The 17,500-nt window shown below is 34.1% G+C and overlaps 1 protein-coding gene and 1 pseudogene across 1 annotated transcript in view; both read left to right on the top strand.

Annotated features, from left to right (window-relative positions):
* LOC145268131 (uncharacterized) overlaps nt 1-17,500 on the top strand; it is a 150,903-nt gene that overhangs the window by 36,165 nt on the left and 97,238 nt on the right. The window lies entirely within an intron of this gene.
* Nucleotides 1,725-1,841, top strand: LOC145273738 (5S ribosomal RNA; annotated as a pseudogene).

Raw genomic sequence — 17,500 nt, 5'->3', positions numbered from 1 at the left:
GTTTTTTTTGTATGTTTGTTGGTTTGGAATCGGAAATTAGGATAAATTTTTTCTGATTCTGGTATCATCTTCCATATTCAAAATAGTTCTAACTTTTTCAATTCCAAATTCCCGATTCCAATTAATCATTCGATAACTAGTAACTATTATCCACAAATCGAGGAACGAACCCATTTTATATATATACTAGCATGGCCGCCCGGCGTTGCCCGGCTATTTGGAGGTTATATGTTGAGCAAAAAAAGCGGTCAATTTTTTTTTAACTTTGACCCCTAATATCACCCCTTAAATGTTATTGTTTTGGGTTCAACTCAAGTTAATAAGTTAGATCCATGTCCAAAGAACCTATATCTAAAATTTCCAGTGTTTAGACACACAATTGTCGGAGGAGTTTGGTAGAGTTCTCAAAAGTCAAATCGTTGAACTTTGACCCCTTAATCGCCAAATTTCTGGGCAAAAACTGATCACATCGATTTTTCCAAATCTCAGTACCCTGTATATAAAATTTCGAGTCTGTAGACTAAAAATTGACAGAGTTATTGTGTAGAGAAATGTACACAGACATACATACACACACACACACACACATACACACACACACGTTCACTTTTATAGATATATTAGCATGGGTGCCCGGCGTTGCCCGGGTGTTTGGAGGTGTATGCTAAGCAAACAAAAAAAACGGTTAATTTTTTTTTAATTTGACCCCATTATGACCCCTTAAAATTTATTGTTTTTGGCTCAAATAAACTTATTAAGTTAGATCCATGTCCAAGGAACCTATATCTAAAATTTCAAGTATTTAGCTCCAAAATTGTCGGAGGAGTTTGGTAGAATTCTCAAAAGTCAAATATTTAAACTTTGACCCCCTTAAAATCCGGTCACATCGATTTTCCCAAATCTCAATACCCTGTATATCAAATTTCGAGTCTGTAGGCTTAAAACTGACAGAGTTATTGCGTATGGAAATGTACACAGACAGACACACATACACACACACATACACACACAGACACTTTCACTTTTATAGACATAAAAATACTAGATAGATAGATTTGTTTAACAAAAATGTATACGCATACATAAATATATATGGAAACAATTTTATGTTTACTATAAAATTTACAAATATTATGCAAGTATAAATCATGTAGAATATCTGCATGAATATAATTACAGGCAATAGTTAACTAAAGATGATTATCCCATTAAAAAACCGAAGCAACTAATAGGGAATCAATTAAAATGAATGTTTAAAAGAATATGCAAATTAGCTAGATCGTTTGCTAGTGAATGCAGTTCCACAACCAAGATATAACAAAATTGTATTTTCTTTTAAAATAGATAGAAAGAGGGGTTTTAATATGAATATCGATACACACAAAAGAAAACCAGATTTATACGAGTATATATATATATATATATATATATATATATATATATATATATATATATACACACTAGTAGGCCGCCCGCCATTGCTCGGACGTAAAATACACTTAAATTTAATGCATTTTTCGTATTTATTATTGTATTATATTGGACCCAATATATAGTAATGATGTAAAAAACTTTTTTTAATGACTCGAGAATCGAAACCAAAACGTTTAGCTTACGATTCACTTTTTCTTTGACGTTAATGCCTGAACTATGAAGACATGTTTGCTGCAAGGGGAAAAATTAAAGAACGAACGAATAGTTATTGCCTGTAATATATATATTACAAAATCGGCATAATCACGTTGACACACCGGTTCCCGACAGATCACCGAAGTTAAGCAACGTTGAGCCTGGCTAGTACTTGATGGGTGACCATTTGGGAATTCTAGGTGCTGTATGTGCTTTCCGTTTATCTCGGCATTGTTTCCAGTCGTCCTGAACATCCACTTGCCACTGGTATTCAACAATGTCGATTCAGGAGAGGTGTGGTAGGCAACTCTTGCCACAAAAATTTCACGCGCAGGCACCCTTATCGTGGGTATCCATAGTCTGTCAAGACTGAAGAAAGCCTTTATATATATATATATATATATATATATATATATATATATATATATATATATAAGTGAACGTGTCTGTGTACATTTCCCTAAGCAATAACTCTGTCAATTTTTAGTCTACAAACTTAAAATTTGATATACAGGGTACTGAGATTTGGGAAAATCTTTGTAATCAGTTTTCGGCCAGAAATGTGGCTGTTAAGGGGTCAAAGTTCAACGATTTGACCTTTGAGAACTTTAACAAACTCCTCCGACAACTTTGGGTCTAAAACTTGAAATTATATATATATATAGGTTCTTTGGACATGGATTTAACTTAATAGCTTGATTTGAGCCCAAAACAATCAATGTTAAGGGGTCATAATAAGGGTCAAAGTTAAATAAAAAATTTGACCTCTGCGGTCTCTACCAAATTACTCAGACAAATTCTGGTCTAAACATTTGAAATTTTACATAAAAGGTATTCAGAGATAGGACAAGTTTTTTAATCGGTTTGGGTCGAAAATTTTGTAGTTACCAATATATAAATGTATGTATGTATGTTTGCACGTCTGCCTAAAACTTTCGACGGAGGCGACTGATTTTACCAAGATCCGACTCGTTTTAAAGTTCGACCTTTTAGACGACAAATATCGAAAAATTGGCTAAAAACATTAGTATCTTCATCTTCAACTGGGCACTTTTCTACAGGGGGGGGGTCGGTTTTTTCGCCAACATTTTTTAAAGTCATCATCACTTTTCGGTCGTCTAGCCTTAATTTAAACCTACGTCAATTACGTTTGGCGGTGGTCGTAACAGCAAAGACGTCAGGTTTTTTCCGTTCTTTTGCTCCTTCGTAGTACGGGTTCGAGCCTGCCTTCCTACTACCACTTTCTTTTTGCTCAACAAACACCCCCAAACACCCGGTAACGCCAGCCTGAAATGCTAGTATATATATATATATATATATATATATATATATATATATATATATATATATATATATATATATATATATATATATATCATTACGTTCGCTTATTCTTTATTTTCCATTTCGTTTTGATTTACCCTCCAAACCCCACCACACCCGGCAACGCCGGGTACTCCCGCTAGTCTTTAATATAAATCTCACCTGTTTGTTCAAACGTATGTATGTATGTATGTATGTATGTATGCCTAAAGCTTTCGACAGAGGCGACGGATTTTCACGAGATTTGTATCGTTTTGAAACTCGACCCTTCGGACAACAATTGGTCAACAACATTAATTCCTTCACCCTCAAGTTGGCACTTTTCTACAATAAGGGATCTCTTTTTTCGATTGACTAGCCTTAATTTAAACTGTCGCCACTTCCTGTTTGGTGATGGACGCAACTGCAAAGGCGTCATCTTTTTTTTTCTCTCGTTTTTTTTCCTCCTACGCGGTTCGGGTTGGAGCCTGCCTGCCTACTCCCATTTTGTTTTAACTCAACACACACCTCCTAACACCCGGGCAACGCCGTGCACCCAGGCTAGTATATATATATATATATATATAATATTTTTTAATAAAATCAACAGTAGGTTCGCTACAGATCAGTGTAAACTACAGTGTACTGTGAATTAAGTCACTATGTGAAGCTTCCTCTCGGATCGCCACGGTGGTGTCCCCGACTAGAGCAGGAAATCAATCGATTTGATTAGAAATGAGCGATTTCACAAATTCCAATGAAAATAAAATTATTGGAAGTGTGGAACATTCGTTGTTCATTCAATCCTGGACAACGTCGGATCTCCCTACTAGTATATATATATATATATATATATATATATATATATATATATATATATATATATATATATATATATTAGGCACCGCCAAAAATGGCCGCAAAATCAAGTTGTTGTTGTGTTTTAAAACTAAATTACATTTATTAAAATCCATTATTTCTGAGTAACTTTTTTTTTTTCCAGAAAGATAAAACCCTGAATTTTATCATATAGAAAACAGAATAATGTAAAACTTTTTCTACTAGTTTTAATTAAATTTTAAATGTTAAATTTTCCCAAAAAGTTAACAATTGACATTTTTTGTCTTGCACAAAAAACGTACATAAATATTTAAAAAAAAAAAGGTTTTTGAAATAATTAATTTATTTATTTATTGTCTAACTAAGATTTAGGATGATTTTCTAAGAGAATATGCAAAAATATTATAATAAAAGTACCTGAATTTCAAATAATTCCACTTATTCATATAGCTAACCAGATTTCGCGTCGATTTCGCGACTCTGTTTACGTTTGTGTCTGATAAGGAGAAAACTATGGAAGACCAAACAGGCCAAAAAAACTTATTTTTCAGTGACGAAAATTTCAATGTATTATTAAGCTGAGGCTGGCCAGTACCAGATGGGTGACCATTTGTATGAGTTTGGTCTTTAATGTGTATGTGTGTGGGGGCCAGACTCCCCAAAATGGGGTGGGGGGCAATTTAAAGCAGAATAAAAAAAAATTATTTCAGCGCGTTTGGTCCACCGTAGTCGAAAGGCGGCAAACGTTTTCAAACGGGATCGAAAAAAATGATGCTATTTTTAACACAAAGGGCACAATATTTATCGAATTTTTTTCTTTGTATCGATTATTCAAAGCATGCCCTGTTTAATAATGGTCATGCATTATTCGGCTCGCTAAAAAAAAATTGTTAATTTATTTATCAAAAATTTTAAAATGGCTTTTTTCGTATAAATATTAAAAAAAATTTTTTTTTGTTTTGCTTAACTTAAATTAATTATTTTACTTAACATATTCACCGAATTTCACACTTCAAAACTCAAAAGCGGGATAATTAAACACAATCGAAGTTCTGATATTCAGACGTCAAAATAAGGTATGCAAACAAGTTTTTTTTTTTTTTAAATCTATAATTCTGTCCCTTACAACAACACAATATGTTTTGTTCATTTTCAGATGATTATTTTAAGCATATTTGTTCCCACTTCAAAACAAGGGGGGGTTTTGTAAGCAAAAAAATATATATATATAAATATCGTTTATGAAAAATAAGTACACTGTTATAAAGTTCATTCTTCTCCTAATAATCGCTGAAAATTTCGTATTGATCGGATAATTACCTGATTTTTGGTAGATTTTTAAAAAGACGGTCCGTCAAAAAGTACTGATCTGCCCCCCCAGTTTTGGCGGTGCCTAATATATATATATATATATATATATATATATATATATATATATATATATATATATATTTATTTATTTATTTATTTATTTATATATATATATATATATATGAGAGAGAGAGAGATAGAGAGAGAGAGCGAGTGAATTAACTACTTTGATTCATTTGTGTGTGTGTGTGTGTGTGTGTGTGTGTGTGTGTGTGTGTTTTCTCCAAGATTATACGGCCTTAGAACGAAGCAAATTCCTTTGACAGTAAAAACATTTTCTCAACGAAATGAAATACCAGCTTCTTCTTTTTTCGCCATCATTTCTCTCGTTCGGCTATTTTTGTAGGGAGAAGTAAATCTTTAAAACATACCGAGCAACAAAACTAACATTAACATATAACGTCTTTGAAGGAATGAACAACAAAAAAAGTCGCATCCGCCGTCAGCAATGACAAATTAGTTTATAAAATCTGTCAAGAAACGATTGGAACGCACACGAGAGTCGAACAATACTCGTCCCAGGACGGGTAAAATTAATCTCCGAGTAAAATTGTCTTACATCCATTTTATGTCCCTTTCACTAAAAATTAAAAATCAATATAATGATGCTAGCAAGCTTTGTGTCTAAAATGCTTATTCTAGTTTCAATCAAAATCCATTACATTGGTTTGATTTAAGAGAATGTTTAAGATTTAAGACTTAAGCTTTATGCAGATTAAAAATCAATATATAGTGTTATTGAACCTTACGTCTAGAATCTTTATTCCAATTTTTATCGGTCCTGGATATGACCTCAAACTATATCCAGTGGTGAGGCTCCAGCTTTCGGGCTTTAGGGAGTGTGGAGCCACCCTTTAATTGCCATTGCTCCCAAGTCCACTCTGACCCGGAGTGGTAGTACCTGTTAGAGTCCCAACTATGGGTTAAATAGAAACCGACTTGAAAACAACAAATGTATTTTATTAAACATTTTTTTCTTCAAAATCTTTGGATTTGGTATTAAATAACCTGAAAAGGGTTGATATGCCGTAAAACAAAAACAACCAACCAATTTTTTATCAAAATTCATTACATGATCTTTGATCTAGAACATGTAAAATTGAAGGCTTAAGTTAAACAGGTCTTAAGAAAAAATTGAAATACTAGTAATCTTGCTTTATTTGTGCCTAATAGAAAAGTGCGGACAGGCGAACGGATAAGGATGAATGTACAGGTCCACCCTTCCTTTGTCGGAGGACTAAAAAGTTGTTAAGTACATTTTCGCTTTGCCATGGTTCTCTCATACAAGTAAAGTTCTATTAAATATTCTCATTTACTTACGTGATGTTGCTAGTCTCAGTCTTTTCTATAAATACTATAATACTATAGCATGTGTTTTCCAAAATACCTGATCTATTCCCCGCTTCCATTGACTCAGCTCGTTTGACTCGTTGGTCTAGAGGTTTTTATAAATTCATTTTTTTGATACCTCATTGTACCTATTTACTATGCCTCCCCACGGGACAGAGTTAGACACCAGGGTCGTTTTTTAACGTGGAGGAAAGGTACAAAAATAAAAATTGTCTCAGTCGTGAAGGATTTCTCCTCCACCGAAAGAGAACAAGAAAATGAAGTGCGGCATCTGAAGAACAGATACTACACTTTGATCTTGTCCAAAAGGATACCTCATTGTAACACAGCTTTCTATTCCAGTTGCTGCTCAATTGCAAACTTTTGAAAATCTGCTTATGATTACTGTTTTTCTCCTTCCTATAGCATTGGCCTTTTCAAAATTTAAGTTAATAAGCATCGCCTGCTTTTGCAATAATCATCTTTCGTTCGTTTTAGTTTCTTGCACCTAATGGCTTCAAGTCTTGTCTTGAGCGATTTCAAACTTTTAACAAATCCGTTTTTAATGAATTGTTTCCAATCAATAATCCAAAAAGGTTTGATATGCTGTAAAAGATACAAACCTAACATTATTCCATTTCTTTCAAGATTCGAACCCGAAACCAAGAGATCAAAAGTGAAAGCTGATTCAATTAGACTTTTTATATACTGAAGTAGTATTTGGTGCAGTACTGTGGGATCACGCGTTAATCTTTTGTTTTTGTTTAGCGTCTTACATCGAATAGTTTCATGTCTTGTCCGAGGCGATTGTAACGTTGTTCGTGAACCAATACGTTGTGGCCTCAGACGCAAAGTAGACAAAGAATTAACAACGACCTTTAATTTTCATTATTCTCTCGTTACCGCTGTGGTGTCCTTCGCGTGATCGTCTTCTCGAACGTCATTCACGTCTCTAACGTGATCTCGAACGCTATTTACGTCTCTGACGTGCTCTCCTTTTAAAGTGTTTATTTTTCCCTACCGGTGACGTCATTTCGCGTGCATTTGCATACGCGCGTCCGCGCATGTTACAGATCTACATAAAAAAATATCAAATTTCAGAGAATTAAGATCCAGGCAAAACTTATGGGATAACCTGATATGATTTAGAAGCAAGTTTAATGTTAGAATCCCTGCGTTTAGATTATTAGTTTTTTTTTTTTTTTTGTTTTTTTTTTTTTTTTCTTTTTTGTGCTACCTTCACTCACCTTATGTCAGTTGGATTGATGACAATGAGGAGTGCTTTTGACTTCCGTCCTGATTAAATGCATAGATTACCAGCTTCATCTTCACATATGAAACATGACTCACTGAAATCTCATAAATCATCGCAACCTCGAATATTTTTTACACCAAGGGAATTATTTTATCAGATCTTCTTTTGTGGCAATAAATAAACAAATAAAATAAAAGGTTGGTACCGATACCTAATTGTTCTTCTCGGTTTTATTACTATTAATTTTAACTCATATAATATACTAGTAGGGATACCCGGCTTTGCTCGAAGTCAATTTAAATTTAATAGAATTGGAATTATATGTAATATCTTTATATTAAAATATCTCTCTCTCTCTCTCTCTCTCTCTCTCTCTCTCTCTCTCTCTCTCTCTCTCTCTCTCTCTCTTCCCTTCTCCTCATTTTACCGTCTTTCTCTGTAACTCTCTGTGTATCTTTCGCCCAACTCATTCCTCTTTTTTGTTTTACTGTGCTGAAAAATTCAGATACTGGAGCTATCTTTTTTTTTTTTTTTTTTAATGTAATACTGTATTCTCATATTTATTGCTTTTGGGCAACGCTAAATAGAACAAAACAATGACATTCTTAAATATAGATAATTTGGTTCCCTTCATCCGCTTTCAAAATAATATGAAAAGAAAGTATGCTAATAATCAAAATGATCCGATATGCACAATAAACCACTATGAAGTTGATATCTATTTTGTTTTGTTTTTGTTGTTTTGTTTTTTTGTTGTTGTTGTTGTCGTTGTTGTTTTTTTGTTTTGTTTTTTTTTTGGGGGGGGGGTATTAGCGTAACCCCGGAAAAATCATATCCAAAATTTAGAAAAAAGATTAATTTCTTTGGGTCAAATAGTTATTTGTATTATTGGATATTATCAAGAATTAAACGCGATTTTTAATGTATTATTTCTTTATTGGAATCCTTTGAGATTAGTAATTTATTTATTTATTTATTTATTTGCGGACTGTTATTCTCATCTCCATAGTTATTGTTGTTTCACCACGTTTTGGCCAACTCATCCTCTGGCCTTCTTCAGGTTATTATTAGATGCCGAGTCTTGCGGTTACGACAACTATAAAGATTAGGATAACAGCCAGTCCAGTTAAAAGTCGAAAACACTAACCGAAAACTCATAAAGGTTATATTTATTTTTTGATCGACGTTGCCTCAGATGTATAATATCTAAAATTTAGAAAAGTATATTTATATTTAAACTTTGAGGGTCAACTGGGTCTACTCAGCATTGTCAAGGTACAATAAATATAAGATTACATTATTATACTTAAAAAGGATAGATCCAGTAATTGAATTACATCATTTACATCACCAGTCCTGCTACCTCCTACTGCTCCTCTCTCTATTTCACTGCAGAACTGTTGTTTACGCGACTTTGCCGCACATTATGGTACACTTCCACGGTATATATTCTAATGAACAGAACAAACTTGTACATCCCAACGTAAATACACTAGACTAGCAACAAAATCTCACCTTTTACCGTAGAGGCCCTTAGATGCCATAAGATTTTTTATTTGTTCGCTTCTTTCCTCGGTCCTCTTGCCTTTGGGATTCCTTTCCTGTCCCTGGTTCCACGACCATAACTATACGTAGAAGTTTAAATATAATGTGAATTAAGTATCGTATTGTCAGGTTACACACCAAGTAAAATCCTGACTACTATAAACATGGTCAGATAAATTCACAATATGTTTCAGACATTGTTTATTTTGCTCATCTCCTTTTTACGACAGGAAGATGTGACACAAGGCTTAAAAATAGGATTTGAAACGAGCGCCCTAGAAGAGCACTCTGACCAAACAAAAATTGCCTGAGCAGCCCTTTCGGTATTCTCCCATAGGGGATGTCTAGGGCAATTAGTAATAAACTAACTCCTACTCAAAGAGTAATAAGACAAAGACTGAGTAGGTGAACCTCCTAGAACTCCACAGGACTATATCTTGGACCGACAGAGAACAAGCCATCCTCAAAAATACCCGTTTGATTTTGGTAGGAATGGTTAACAGACTTCGTTGATGGGTGAAAAGAAACGATTGTTTAGTGTTAGGATCAAGCTAAAACAAATAGACTTACTTCCCTTTGAATGATATGGGAGTGATTGCCCTTGGATATAGTAGTAGGGAGTAGTAGTTCTACCATGACACCTTGAGGACGAACCTCACACAACTCCCAATGAGATATTTACATCATTACATATCCAGTGGCTCAACTACTATAATCTCTCTCGTAAGTTGTTGAATAAATTTGTTAAACGTTCTCCTTCGTCCTTGTATCATTTTAAGTATTTCGCAGAAAACACACATTTTAAAATCCGTAACATTTAGTGAATATTTGGACAAACCTCACTATGTATTCTACCTAAGTACGACAAGCTATAATGTTTTTACAGATGTAAAATAAGTTAAAATGGTCGACTGTAATTTAAAGTGAGACGAATACTAGCCTTTCATTAGAGAGCACATCGAGACGTAAGAGAGGAGGCACTCCTTTCTCATGATTACACTATTTGTCCTTAATTACCATTTTATAACAAAGAATATCAAGTACCATCAGTCATTGGTATGACCGAACAAGGATTGAACCCTAGTCTCCTCTAACCATTATGCTAAATTGATTAGTCGACTTGAAATTATCTGATTTCGTTTAGATATTTAATTTAATAAAGTGAAAATGTACTAGACATTCGAGATATGGTTCCTTACCGACAATAATAACTATTCAATTTATAGAGTAACTAGCAGGACTACCCGGCGTTGCTCGGGACCGTATAAGCAATGAGAAAATTGAAGTTTATTCTGAACATATTTTTTATTCTTAGGATAGAGGAATTTTTAATGTCTATGTATTATTTCACCTACCCTAGGACGTTGGCCGGGGGTGTAGAGGTGGTGTAATAAAGATATTGAGAAGGGGGGTGTGCAAAACAGAAAGAAGAAAACGGGGGAAAAAAACAAAAAAAACAACTAGGAAGGCAGGCTCGAACCCGGAACGCGAAGGAGAAAAAATAGTGACATCTTTATCGGTCGCCACAACCCCACAAATAAAATTTATCATCTATTCTAAAAAAAAAAAAACTATATTTGGAACAAATAAACTCCTGTATATGTTTAACTTGGCCAGAAAATTGTCAAACAGTCTATTTCGTCGCACGTAAACGTAGATTAAGCATTCAAGTGAAAAATCTCATTAGAAGTTAAAAGATTAAAATTAAAGCTACGAATCAAGCTATTGTGTAATGGGCAGTGAAGTTCGAAGTGACACGTATAAAAAACGCCAATAACATTTGGTGTTTTATTCATTTACAGCACTGTAAAGTTACAAATGCCCCAAATGTCCCATCGCACGCTCTACGTGGAGGGGGGGCGTGCGAAGACAAAGCTTCTAAAAAGGCGTCTGAACCTAGTCAGCTCATCTATTATAAAGTTTATTTTACATTTTGTAAGCCTAGTTTAACACTAAACTTAACCCTAACCTAACTCTTAACCTTACAATAACCTTACTCTAAACCTAAAAACCTCTAAACCTAACCGTAACTCTAACCTATACTAACTCTGATTGTAAACGTAATCCTAATCATACTCTAGGTTTAAATCTAACCGTAACACTAACCCTAACACTAACTTCACTCTGTACATAACTGCAACCTTAACTCTAACCATAACTCATTATCTAGCTCTAAATCTAACTGTAACACTAAACTAACCTAACTCTAATCCTAAGCGTAAGTTTAATCATTACCTAGCTTTAAACCTAACTGTAACACTCAATTAACATTATTCTAATCCCAACCATAACCTTAGTCCTAACCAAATCCAAATTAAAATGCTAAGCGTAACCTTAACCCATCCTATTTTTAAACCTAACCATAAGACCAAGTCTAGCCCTAACCCTAACCTAACTCAAATCCTGAACGTAATCTTAACTTTAACCCCAAGCTAACTAATAGTAACCTTCACCCAAACTCATTTCTCTATTAGTGGCTGGGGTTCCTACAAAAAAGAACGCGATAAATAATTCCACGAAACACCGCAATGTCAAAATAATGAACATTTTATGGTGATTTCGTCTAATAGAGAGACAACCAACATGGCGTACACATGTAATACTTCCATGTAATAAACAAAAAGAAAAATGCAATTAAAGAAATACTTGTTTGTCACTGAAATGCAACGAGACTAAGAGTTTATGCCTATTGAAGTACCGACCTCCAAAATTGGTCTATTTATAAAACAATACGGAACTTTCAACAAGGCGGGGTAATAGTAAAGTAACCGTTCTAAATACACCCATCTGGAATAATTATGAAGTTAACACTTGAACACATTCCACAGAGTCGAAGATGACAGACGGATATAAGGCGCGAGATTGATGTACGAGTTCTAAGACTCATAACGAGAGAAGGAGATGAATGGGGGTGGGCATTTAATTCGGTCGTTTCTCGGGGTAATCCTTTTTGTTATGATATACGAAGGGCTGCCAACAGAAACGGTAAGCAGAGAATACGTCTCATGTCGAAATGTTTCAAGGAATGCGGGACATTTCCAAGGTGTCATGAGAAAATGACCTTTTTAATGAAGCCAGGGCTTGTTATGCCAACCATTGAACCTACTTTCTTTTTTCATCGAATGCTTAACAAGCTGGGGGCTTCAAGATTTGGCATGGATAGTCAAGAAAGAGGGTGAAGAGAGAGAGAGAGAGGGGGTGGTGATATATATATATATATAGAGAGAGAGAGGGGGGCACTAAAGAATATTTTAAATTAACACATTTGGATATTCCGCCTCTTCGCATGAATAAAACCCCCAAAATGCTTCTTATTTCAGCGTCAGTATTTATCTAAATATATCGTGTCTTTGTTTTAACGGACGCGCGCGCACACATGAGTGTTCCTAATGATGGCGGACTGAACAGAGCTGAAAGAGAGAAATAGACCAAATACCAAGGTCTCATGTATGATATGAAAAGAAATTGGAATCTTAAGGAGATATCAATCATATCAGTTATTATAGGTGCCACAGGGCTTATGAAGAAAAACCTGAAGTCCTACCAAACTAATATTCCTGGTGAACCAAGTGCAAAAGAGATCTAGACAATTGCACTTAAGAGAACATCGAGGATACTAAAAAGAGCTCTCGGTTGGTTTCAATAAAAAGCGGGGCAATGTTGGCAGCTGGTTTGGCTGCCCCATACCCAGTATTACAATCTTCAAAGGAATAAAAATGAAAAAAATATATATATATATTTAGAATGTGAGAGATTATATAATTATTTCCGCAGTCAAACAACGTCGCAGCTCACAAGAGCCATGACAGCCAACAAACCAGAAATCCAAAACTCGAGTTTTGCCCTCATTTTGACATACCATCATTCAGACACATCCAAATTCGGGATTCGAAAAACGATCCTTTTGCATACGGGGCGAGTACTCTGCCACATGAGCAACCGCGCCACACACAAGAAAGTCTATCAACTAACACAGATCAAGCAAACCACGACGAAACTCGACTATGGAATAAACCTACTTCGTCTCGAACAAGGGGTGTTGTCATCCTACCAACGAGAACCGAAGCCGATGTCTCACAAGAAAGAAGTTTCTGCTCGTTAGGACGATGCCATCTAACATGCTAACCTAGCGAACAATTAGTAATAAAATTTTCAGAATGTGAGAGATTATATATTCACATATATGTTCACAGTCAAACAACGTCGTCGCTCACAAAAGTCATGACAGTCAACAAATTAAAACTTGAGTTATATATATATATATTCTTGTTATAGTCTAGACAGGTTTAATCTCTTGGTTTATAAAATCGTTATTATTGTTCTCTGACACCTTCGTTCATTACGTGTCAACTTTCTTCCCTTCTCCATTTCTTTCTCTTAGTAAATTCATACCCCCTCTATATATTTATGTAATACTTCCCTCCCCTTTTCAATCCCTTTAATGATTCTCCAAAAATATCTTTTTTCCTCCCCTTCTTCAAATAAAATTTGATTTTTGTAATTAATTTTAAATCCATAAGATATTTAACTTCGCTCCACACCAGTCATGGCTAAGTTTATTTCCTCTAAAATTGAAAATGGTCCTGAACCATTTTAAATTTTGGAATTTTTAATTTTGGAATTTTTAATTTTTCTTGTCTGATGAGATATATTATGATCAAAACGATCTGGACATCGTAGCAAGATATGAATGTATTTGCATAAAGACTAATAATAATAATAATAATAATAATAATATATATATATATATATATATATATATATATATATATATATATATATATATATATATATATATATATATATATATATATATATATATATATATACGGGTTCTATCTAGATTTATACTTCTCTGAAATTCAAGAGTAAGTCGGGTTATCCAAGGGCATACACCATACACGGGTGGAACCGGCTTCCCCTGAAGGAGGAAGTGCCTAAAGATTATAAAATCCATATATGTATATATGCATATTTATACAAAACATTATTGGCTACAAATATTCATACATGTTTCAGCTGCGACCTCCTTCGAAATACAGGCTCGTCAAGCCCCCAGATAAACTGATAACTCTAATACAGCTCTACCTGCTATTGAGCACTATTCATAAACACTGAAGTCCCGTTGTATTAACTTCTTGGAAACGACAGCAATACAATCGCATATACATGTGTTCGTGTATATGTGTGCATGTATGTATGTGTGTGAGTGGTAGTGGTGGTCTTTGTATTTAATTTACAATTAAGTAACACAAGAATATAATAGATGACTTGTTTCCGACTGAGGCGAAAAGCCTTGTGGCGGAATTAAATTTCGCATATGACTTGTATGTGGAAATGAGGTTTTAATGTCACTCTCAACGAGATAAGCGGCCCACATGTATAAATATAGGAAAAAAAAGCTCTATTACATGGCTGCTAACGAAAAATCACATTATTCCCGAAAATCAAAATAACAAAAATCAGTTTATAGTTTTCGAATGAACACCTGCAAAAACTTAGATTCTTCCAACTTTCGTATTTGTAGTAAATAGTTCCCCTATTTTTATGGCTTCCGACATCTGGATAAACAGAAAGGCAAGGCATTTTCTAATTAACGAAAAACAACTTCAATTATTTCAAGTATTGTTTTGTAATAGGCACCGCCAGTGTTCCCCGGGAATTAATGAGAACCTTTGCATATTCCTGTTCCCATCCCTGAACCTCATATTTTTTGTTTACACCTGGCGTGAGTTGAGCCGGCTTACTTCGAAGGATGAAGTTTTTAGGGAATATCAAATTCACAAGTGGTCCCCAGCTGCATGTATATTCCTCGTCAGGAGAGATGACGATGTTAGGATTTTGTAGTTCTTACAAGATTGTCACTCATGCGGTACGTGGCTGGCTCAACGTTGCTTAACCTCGGTAATGTAACGAGAACCGGTGTGACAGCGTGATTATTCCGCATATATTGCCGTTTTTATTCTTGGTTTTTAATTCTTATGAACTAACATTTATCGAGTTATCTTTTTCTTTATAAAATTAGATGTGTTAGTATATTTGGTTTGGTTGTTTTGCGGCATGTCAACATTTTTCTAGTTATTTAATGCCAACCCCGATCATTTTGGTCAATCGTTTTTATGCTTCAAATTCTTTATATCTTTAAATTGTTATTCATGGCGTTTGGTTTGGTGTGGTGTGGTTTGGTTGTTTTGGAGAGAAAAATTGACTTTTTAGCTTTGCAGAACATGATTGAGTTTTGCAAAAGGTAAGAAAAGAAACAATAACATCAATGTTTGGTGCATTTTAAGTCAGGAAGTTGGTATTTTCAGACAGCCTGATTTCGTGTTAGCAGATTTATATATTTTTATTATAGGATCCACTCCTGCACTAATAAAGCAAATATTATGAATTTTGGAAATATAACTGCTAGACATAAGAGGTGTTGTAATGTGGACTATAATTTATTTTCATTTAGTTTTTTTAATATATATATATATATATATATATATATATATATATATATATATATATATATATATATATATATATATATATATATATATAATGTATGTATATATATATGCTAATGCTTCACCACTGATCAAAGTCTTAAGGCCAATCGAAGATAAAAGTAAATAAGATTGTAAAGAATAAAACCTTTCGGAGATTTGACACGATGGATTAAATGGTGAGAATTAGATTATTTAAATAAAGAATTCGACAAGAATTTGTAAACATACGACCATGCTGTACTTGGCATGGAAATAGTCACGTAGTGTTGTATTCCAAAGATGAGAAGTTCTTGGAGAAAAAAAAAACTTTTTGATAGTTTTGCTTAGTTTTATGTAGAACCGGTGTGTCAACGTGATTATGTCGTATTTTAGAGTTATTTAATGTAATAAGTCATTTTCCACATTGCGTTCCAGATCGTGAGAGAGAGAATCAACGAATGATCTTAGAATATGATATTGTTGAATATCAGAAAGCGGGTTGGGCGTAGTATGGACCTTTGAGATACGCTGGCATCGATATTTTATGCTTCTGACTGTTGCCATCAACAACTACTTTTATACATTAATCTGAGAGAAAGGATTTGATGGTTGAGAAGACACTCCAGATATTCCATAGGTTACAAGCTTGTGAAGTAAACCTTTGTGACAAATCTTATGATATGTCTAGAACTCTCATCCTAGAAACAAATCTGCCATCGATCCTGTACACTATTACAGACAGCCCGTCAGTCGTTGATTTTGCGGGACGAAATCCATATTGCTTGTCAATAGGTTGACTGATTTTGCCGAGACGGTTAATAACTTCTTGAATGATCACATATCCAAACAATTTGCTCATAACGCATAGGAGAATGATATAACTGTATTGAGATACAGTAGACATATGTCCAGTATTTAAAAAAAAAAAAAAGAAAAAGAATGGAAAGAATAAGAAAGTTTTCCAAAATATAGGGAAATATGTCTCCTTTAGGCAACAGTTAAACAACTTTGTAAACATACGATATAGTTCTGGTTGCCGCTCATTTAGCACTATAACTGGGATGTTAGAACTAGTTTTCCTCGCCGGCATCTAGGTTCTTGATAAGTTTGGCAACATCTTAGATCGATATATGGATGTCATTCAGAGTATTTACAGTCATGAAGGCAAAATCTAGAGATAGGAGGTCCTTATCGCAAAGTTTTATACAAACGGGGTTAAAAGAAATTCAAAACTCTTAGTGAAAATTAAGATACTTTTGATTTGTGTGAAAATTTTGACCAATAATCATTAGAGATATTTTTCAACTTTCAGTTTCTTCTGCGTATTTTATAGGTCTTAGGGGTAATAATATGGGCATAACGTTTCTTTTGAAATTTTAGATATAAATTCAGATATATCAGAGTCGCATTTAGTTTAGTTATTTAATTTAGTTATTATTACGGCCCGGACAACAGCATATTCTTTTCATTGTTTTGACTCTCGAGTGTGTATCCGTTGATATCTTATATTCTTTTATATAGAGTGACGTGCTTCTAAGTTAATTCACTGTGTCCAACAGTGTCGGATATATACTCGAGAGTAAAAAGAATGAAAAGAATATTCTGTTGTCGTAGCCCTAGTTATTACATACATCAAAGCATGATTCCATGAAATTTAATGCTTTCTTAAAACTTCTTAAACCTCACATTTGATCAAAATTAGAATATGGATTCTAAACATAAGGTTTAGTACCATTATATATTGATCTTAATCTTT

The sequence above is a fragment of the Euprymna scolopes genome, chromosome 4, assembly GCF_053919585.1.
Source record: "Euprymna scolopes isolate OS-2025 chromosome 4, ASM5391958v1, whole genome shotgun sequence".
Classification (NCBI taxonomy): domain Eukaryota; kingdom Metazoa; phylum Mollusca; class Cephalopoda; order Sepiida; family Sepiolidae; genus Euprymna; species Euprymna scolopes.
This window is presented reverse-complemented; position numbering and strand designations above follow the sequence as displayed.